At 38.2% G+C, this 8,819-nt stretch overlaps 1 protein-coding gene across 1 annotated transcript in view; it reads right to left on the reverse strand.

Moving 5' to 3' along the window:
• The window catches only part of LOC120492842 (uncharacterized), a 349,229-nt gene extending 348,738 nt beyond the window's left edge, over positions 1 to 491 (reverse strand). The window contains exon 1 of the mRNA XM_089130946.1: positions 138 to 491. The gene's annotated coding sequence lies outside the window, so the exon portion shown is untranslated. The remainder of the gene's footprint in view (positions 1 to 137) is intronic.
• Between the last annotated feature and the right edge of the window lie 8,328 nt (positions 492 to 8,819).

Genomic DNA, 8,819 nt, shown 5'->3' on the forward strand with positions numbered 1-8,819 from the left:
ATCCCACTTGCCAACTTCCCATATCTTGCTAACGCTCTTTCAATTTCATCATTCTGAATGAAAGGAGGAACGTTAGACACGGTGATACGGATCGTTGGCTTTACCAGCGGTGAAACGGTAAGAAAATCTCCACTTACCACTATTCCTTCACTTATCAGCCGATTTGCCAGTTCTTCCTCCTTTACAAACACCACTACCGCCTTATTCATCCTCGACGCCGAAGAAATGTTTTCGTATCCGATTAGTTCTCCAACCACCAGCAACACATCCTCCACCGTCACGCCTTGAGCAGGCACACGCCGTGACGGAGCGACACAGGTGACACCACCACCTCCGCAGCCGCGGGGCGAGATGCCATCTCGGTGCCGACACAAAAGTTTCCAAAGAAACAAAAACTTTGTTTCCTTAGTCAAAACGTATTCCTCGTCTAATACATTTTAATTTAAGTGCATGTAGAAAAAATAGAATACGAAAAAAAGGACTCCCGCACTCCCCGACACCCTCACACTGTACCCAAACACTCCCAGCGTGCACCGGAAATGAGAGAGAGAGAGAGAGAGAGAGAGAGAGAGAGAGAGAGAGAGAGAGAGAGAGAGAGAGAGAGACTTTGACTTTTAACCCACTTTATTACAAATAATCCAGGGTTAATTAAACCTTACATAGGTTTTTTTTTTTAAAGAATTATTTAAAATACAAACATATAATAATAAATATCACAAAAACAAACAAACAGCATAGTTAAATATAGATTTTCAAAGCACCATCAAAATCAGATTCACATATATGCACTGGTTTACTCCCCAAATAAGATTGAAAGTCTCCAGATCTTTAACCAAGTCATAATATGCATATTCCACCTTTAATCTAGTTTTAATTAATCCTTTTAAAATTGACATTACATCAGTTGACCCTGCATTATTTATTTTGCTTTTTCGTGAAATCCAAATTCCCATTTTTGCTTGCCCAAACAAAAAATTTAGCAAAACATGGATCTGTTTTCTGTTTCTATTATATTTTGGTCCATAGATAAATAACATAGGTGAAAACACTTCTCCCAAAACTATACACCATTCTTCCAATTTAGAAAACAAAGGCACAAGCCTTCCACATTGGAAAAATAAATGAAAGACAGTTTCAGTAATCCCACAAAAAGGACACCCCTCCTCAACCTGGGGATCGAGGTGTGCTCTGTATCTGTTTGTAGCTATTAACCCATGCACAACTCTCCACTGCAGGTCTCCAGACCTTTTTTCGATGGGAGGCTTGTACAAGGCCCTCCAGCATCCCTTCGGGGAAGAGCCTGATCCAAAAAACTCTTGCCATTTTGAGTCTTTAACTCCTCCCAAAGAGGGAGAGTGTGAAACTTTTACACAGGTGACATACAGTGCTTTCTTCTCAGTTTTACTAAAACAGTCCAATACAGGTATCTTGAAGGTCAACAAAGACCCCTCCTTTTCTTCAAAAATACCCGCAGCCGGAATTATTCTAAGTTCAGGAAAAGTTATCACCATGTCTTCATTAGTTGCTTCCACACTGCATTTAAGTTCCGTCGGTAGGCTCTCAAGAATTTCATTTAACAGTCTTTGTGTCCAACGAGTTGATCTTACTCCAATCTTGGAAGCTAACATTTCAGGAGACATCCATCCATCTGAAGTTATCAAATGTCCAATCTTTACAACTCCTGCAGCTTTTAGAAGATTCCTCGTCGATGGCGATTTTAAAATCACTGAGTCCACTTTAGAATTGTGCATCAGAGGTTCCTCCCTTGACCAGTGACCTCCCTCATCCATTGCATCTCTTGAGATGTTAAAAGTCCTCCAGGCTTTGAACACTGAGTGGTAAAAGGAAGTTAGTCCAGTCAAATCAACATTTTGAATATCCAGGAGAAACAAGTGTTTATCCAGCCCCATCCCTCCTGCTCTTCTAAGGAGGGCACCAGCTACTCCAGACCAGCTAACATCCACTCCGTAAAGATATCTTTTTACTGTCTGTAGTCTGAAAGTCTTAATTCTGCTTTTTATGTCCACCAGTCCTTGTCCACCTTCTTGTCTGGGCAGAAACAAAACTGATGCTTTTATCCAGTGGTTACCGGACCAAAAAAAGTCTGTTAAGCATTTTTGAATTTTCCCAACCAGATCTTCAGGAGGATCCAGAATGTTCATTTTGTGCCATAACGTTGAGGCTACAAGGTTGTTGCAGACCAGGGCTCTTCCCCTATAGGATAACTGTGGTAGCAACCAACGCCAGCAAGACAACCGAGCACACACCTTCTCCACCAGGCCCTCCCAATTCTGTCTCTTGTAATCCTCCTTTCCCAAAAACACCCCCAAATATTTTAACCCAGATTTTCCCCATTTTTGATTACTTGGGAGAGCTGGAGTGTTGTGGTCTAAACCACACCACAAAGCATCACTTTTTTCCCAGTTAACTTTTGCAGATGAAGCTTTACCATAACTTAATAAAATCTCTTTTAAAACCTGAACATCTTTAACATCCCTTAAAACAACAGTGATATCATCAGCGTAAGCTGAAACCTTTACATACTCATCAACAAGATCACCTTTCACCTTCAAACCCATTAGACTCTCTCTTAATTTACATAGAAGAGGTTCTATAGCCAAACTATAAAGCTGACCAGAAAGTGGGCATCCCTGTCTGATACCCCTCTGCACCTTAACAGGGACACTCAAACCTCCTGCTATCTTTACCATACATACTAGGGCTGGGCGATATATCGCACGATATTGTTATGCGCGTCTAATCAGTAAAGCCGGTTCCTTGATTAGTTGTAAATCACCTTCACGTGCTTTCAAATGGACGATATGAGAGTTAAATTAACCCTCAAGAGTGTTAAAGTTAATGAGATAATTTAGTGATTAATTTAGTGATGATTGAGCATTATTAAAGACACCTGATGATAACAAGCAGAATCGCTGAAGGACAAAATCACAAATTCTAAGTCACCGTTATGGAGATCAGTGTCTGCTTTAGTTGGGCTCTTGACACTTTTACTTTCACTTTAAATTGTGTTTGTTTGCTGCTATTGATTTATTGCAGTCAAATAAGACATCTGTGGTCTGATAGTGTTGATTATGTTATGACATAATCATGCTTGATCTAAAAAATAAGTTCTATTCAGGTGATTTGCTTCAATTTGTTAACAACAGTTTTGTGGTTGTATTGCATATCTGTATTTTTCTTATAACTTAAAATTTTTAATATATATTCTGATCAAATCACTGTCATCTTTATTTAGAAACACAGATATCAATAATCAGCCTGTGTATCTCAATTGTGGTGACAAAATTAATCCTTGTTGCCACCAATCACAACTCATTAATGGCTCCCATCATGCATTGCGGTTTGAATAAATTATGATCTGAATTGTCTATGTAATTTACGTTTCCTACTTGAATATTCTACTCGTCACCGTTGTTGAGAAGCATTGACTGAATCTTGAGGTCTGTGTGTGCCTAAAGGAAAGTTTTTTTTTGTTTGTTTTTTTTAACAACTTTTGAGAAAACAGTCAATTATATTTAACATTCTGGACATTTATGCAGAATCTCAGTTATATACTAACCAACAGCATAAATTATAGACATAAATATCAAATGATGAATGTCACTATATGATCAACATTATTTTATTATTGTATATTTTTGTTCATCTGACAGATATAACTCAGATGCAAAAGCAAATTAAAATATTAAATTTATATTAAGGGTCAAGAGCCCAACTAAAGCAAACACTCATCTCCATAACGGTGGCTTAAAATTTTAGATTTTTTTCTTGTGATTCTGCTTTAGGTGTCTTCAATAATGCTCAATCATCACTCATTTAATGACTTAATTATCTCATTAACTTTAACACTCTTGAGTGTGGACTTATATACACTCCCAGGTGTGTTAATTTAACACGGGAGATTTTGTCGTGACGAAGAGCCGTAGTTAACTGACCAGCTGAGCCATATCGCATTAAATATCGCTGGCGATACGTCCTCGATATTAACGCGATATGGCTCAGCTTGTCAGTGATCTACGGCTCTTTGTAGTAAATGCCGCTCCATCTGAAAGCAGGTGAAGGTGATTTACTGCTAATCAAGGAACCGGCTTTACTGATTAGATACGCATAACAATATCGTGCGATATATCGCCCAGCCCTAATACATACTGCATTATTGTACAACAACTTTATCATTTTCCTAAATTTCTCTCCAAACCCAAAAGCTTCTAATACTTTAAAAAGATATTGATGATCGACACGATCAAAAGCTTTTTCCTGATCGAGCGACAATATTCCTACATCAATATTATAACACATTGCATAATCAATAACATCACGTACCAAGTGTAAATTGTCAGCAATACATCTATCTTTTATACAGTATGATTGATCTTTGTGTATTATTTTAAACAATATTTTGTTCAATCTATTGGCAAGGCACTTTGACAAAATTTTATAATCAGTGCAAAGAATTGCCAAAGGTCTCCAGTTCTTAAGTATGGTAAGATCACCTTTTTTTGGAAGCAATGTTAAAACAGCCCGTTGGCAGCTCTTGGGTAGAAAGCCAGTACGATCACATTCCTTAAGCACATCAAATAAATCAGATCCAACTATTGTCCAGAAATGTTTATAAAATTCACCAGGAAGTCCATCTATACCAGGGGTACGACCCAACGAAAGACCTGTTACAGCATCACTTAATTCCTCAAAAGTTAATCCAGACTCCAATGCTTGTTTATCTTCTTCATTTAGCCGAGGAAGATCTTGTAAAAATCCATTTTGTATCGGGATGTCTATATCCTCAGGTGAGTATAAATGTGAATAAAAATTCACTGCTAGTCTGCGCATTTCCAAAGGGTCAGATGTACATTGTCCATTGTCATCCTTCAGGTTATGCATTTGGTTAACTTGTACACTCTTGCGTTGTAGATTGAAAAAAAAAGAGGTGGGACTGTCCATATCCTTTATAGATAAGAATCTATTTCTCACAAGAGCTCCTTTAACATTTTCATTTAAAATGGAGCTTAATTTTATTTTCTTCTCAGACCACTCATGCACATTGGGAGAAAGATCACCCATCATGTTTTTCTCAATGGCAAGGATTTTGCTTTCAAGTTGTTCCAGAGATTGTTTCAAACTAAAATTAGAGCAAGATGTATACTGCTGACAAAAATCCCTTATGTGAGCTTTACCAATTTCCCACCAAAGAATAACATTTTCAAATCTTGTTTTTTCTTTTCTCCATGTCTCCCAAAAGTGCTTAAAAGAATCACAAAAGCTCTTATCTTGTAGCAACTTGACATTAAAATGCCAGTAAACACTTCTATTTTTCTTAGAGTTCAAGTTACAATCAATAGTGATTAATTTGTGATCAGTGAAGGATGTGGGGACAATAGATGTATTAAAAATTCTACTTTTCATACTGTTTGATATGTACAGTCTATCTAGTCTTGCTGCTGAAATCCTCCCGTCACTAACCTTTACCCACGTATATTGCTTAACAGAAGGATTATTTTCTCTCCATATATCAGTGAGATTAGATGTTTTAATGACATTAGCAAGTAATGTAGATGACTGAAAATGAGGTTCCTCTCCATTTCTATCAATCAAAGCATTAATTGTACAATTCCAATCCCCAGCTAAAATAGTAAAAAAATTACCCTTCTGCTTTCCTAAAAAACCTTTTAATTTATCAAAAAGAATTATTCTCTCAGCTCCTATGTTAGGTGCATATACACTTATAAACATAAAAACAAGACCATTTAAATCAACTTTAACTGCTAAAACTCTTCCTGGTTCAATTTCACTTTTTTCCAAAATTTTGGCTTTTATAGAAGGTGAGAAAAGAATGGCAGTTCCTGCACTCAGATTAGTACCATGTGTGAGCACACACTCATTCTTCCACCACAATCGCCAGTCAACCTCATTGTTTGCATCACTATGAGTCTCTTGTAAGAAAATAACATCTAATTTCTTTAGCTTGATAAAATTAATCACTGTATCAGCTTTACTCTTATCCCTCATTCCGTTGACATTTAAGGATCCCACACGTAGGGTTTCCATGAGAAAGAAGAAGATTAGAAAAAAACCAATCAGACAGAGATGTGTATTAGCCATAGCGATTAGGTATATTTCCCCCTTTTCCCCTTCCCTGTCTTAAACCTTTTCCTAATTTCAGTTATATGTTTCTTTAACCTAAAACGTTTCTGTTGTGACAACTCATCAGTACTGCAATTTTTCCTTGCCCATGTTACAGATGAGATAAACTTTTCCAGATCTGGGAAAAAATCACTCACTTCTATACTTTTACCTTTTGTCTCATCCAGAAAATAATTGATTTGTGCCACAGTGTACAGATCTTCTGTATCTATTTTTGACGTTTCTGACCCTTCAGACCAGTGTCCATCATCTTTCATACTGTCATCTGTACACTGAGATAGCCCATCTAACTCACCCACCGAGCATTTCTCAGCCCTTTCTATCGCAGTCTGTGTTACAAACTCATTTTCTTTTACTTCTTCAACATCATCATTTATGACAAGCGCAGAACTACATTCAGCCTTCTCACTTCTCTCCACATCCATACCATCATCGCTTTTACTCACCTCTTTGTGCCCGTGTACCTCCTCCAACGGCCTTTTGTTTGGTTTCTCAGATACTCGTTCATCCTGTGTTTTTTCCGTATTATCCTCAACATCACTGGTATCATTGTGATGCACTAATCCGTTTTCAGTAAGATCAACAGGCAGCTGCTGCTCAACATCCGCTTTTTTTTGGGGACAGGTGAAACGTTTGTGGCCTATATTTCCACATTCAAAGCACTTTAGGTTATCTGTACTTGCATACAGCATATATGATCCATCCTCATGACTCACACGAAACGAGATCTCTAATGTGCGCTCTGTTGAGGTCAGAAACATTAACACCTGTCTCCTAAAAGACAAAACGTGTTTGAGGTCAGCATTTTTACATCCCAATGGAATGTTCCTTACAGGACTTGCGACTTTACCATATCGGGATAACTCTTTAACAATCGCGTCATTTGAGACAAACGGCGGTACGTTGGAAACAGTGACTTTAGTTGCCGGAGCCGTTAAAGGAGTAACGGGCACAAAGGTTTCCTTAATCCATAATCCATTCTCACTCGCTTGATTAACTAACTGTTCAGTTTTTAAAAACACAATAACGGCTTTGTTCATACGCGATGCTGAGAGAATATTTTCAAAACCTATAATTCCTCCCACCACCACGAGAACATCCTCCACACTCACGCCAATATCAGGCACACACCTGCAACCATTACGCATCGACAGGTGTGAGACTCCCTGCCTAACCTCAGAGGCCATACCGACACGCGACAAAAGCCGCGAGCGGCTTTAAAACTCTGCAACCTCAAACCAAAGAAAAAGTAAAGACCATAGTGGGAAGAAGAAAATAGGAAAATACTTTCAAATTTGTCAAAGTCCACGCTCGCTCTACACACTACGCTCACTCGCCCTACCACACTCGCACATGCGCAAAGAGAGAGAGAGAGAGAGAGAGAGAGAGAGAGAGAGAGAGAGAGAGAGAGAGAGAGAGAGCGAGAGAGAGAGACTTTGACTTTTAAACGTCTATTTATTTACAAAAGAAATTTAAAAAAACATTACATTTTTTTTTCATATCAACAAATTTTTCAGAGTTACAGTAGATCTGAATAATCTGAGGTTAGGATTTAATTTTTTTTTTTTTTCCTTTAAAAACTTTTTCAAAGCACAGATACACTTAAACATACAATTTCAAACAGCCATCTTCATCAACATCACAAATGCATTGATTTATTCCCCATTTATATCTAAACATTTCCATGTCTCTGACCAATTTATAGAAAGTAAATTCAATTTGAATGCGAGATTTTAATAAACCCTTAAAAATGGACACCACATCCGTTGATGCATCGCCACTCAACAGCTTTTTCCGTGACAACCATATAGCCATTTTTGCTTGCCCAAATAAAAAATTAATCAAAACATGAACTTCCTTCTTATTACTTCTATATTTTGGTCCATAAATGAAAAAAACTGGTGTAAAAACTTCCCCTAGAGTATTACACCACTCGTCCAAAATATTAAAAAGTACTTGAAGCCTATCACATTCTAAAAACAAATGAAAAACTGTTTCCTCCTCTCCACATTGAGGACAACCCCTCCCTGCCTGTGGATCAAAGTGTGCTCTGTGTCTGTTCGTAGCTATAATCCCGTGTACAATTCTCCACTGCAGATCTCCAGATCGCTTCTCAAGGGGTGGTTTGTACACGGACCGCCAGCTACCTTTAGGGGAAGCGCCCAGCCCAAACACCTCTTGCCATTTTGACTCTTTGACACTCTCCAGGGATTTGAGGTGACGTATTTTAACACACAGGTTGTAGATATCTTTCTTTCCAGCATCTCGAAACAGAGCCATCTGTGGCGTCTTAAAAGATAGCAAGCAACCCTGCTTCTCTTCCCATGTCCCTGTCTCAGCAGAGACACTCAACTCTGGAAACTCACATGTGTCCACCTCCTCTTCAAAGGCTTCCAGTGCAAGTCTGTAGTCCAGTGGCAGAGACTCTAAAATCTGACCTAGCACTTTCTGTGCCAATCTGATTGACCTTAGTCCCAGTTTACAAGCCAAACTTTCAGCAGTTATCCATTCTTGTCTTTCTCTTAAATGTCCAATCTTTACAATTCTTGCTTTCCACATGGCTTTTCTGATGGTGTCTGATTTAGAAATGTCCAAATCTAATTCACGATTAAAAAATAGCGGCTCTTCTGTCAGCCATAATTTCTGTGTCCCATTTG

Source organism: Pimephales promelas, chromosome 5 (genome assembly GCF_988280905.1).
Source record: "Pimephales promelas chromosome 5, fPimPro1.hap1.1, whole genome shotgun sequence".
Lineage (NCBI taxonomy): Eukaryota > Metazoa > Chordata > Actinopteri > Cypriniformes > Leuciscidae > Pimephales > Pimephales promelas.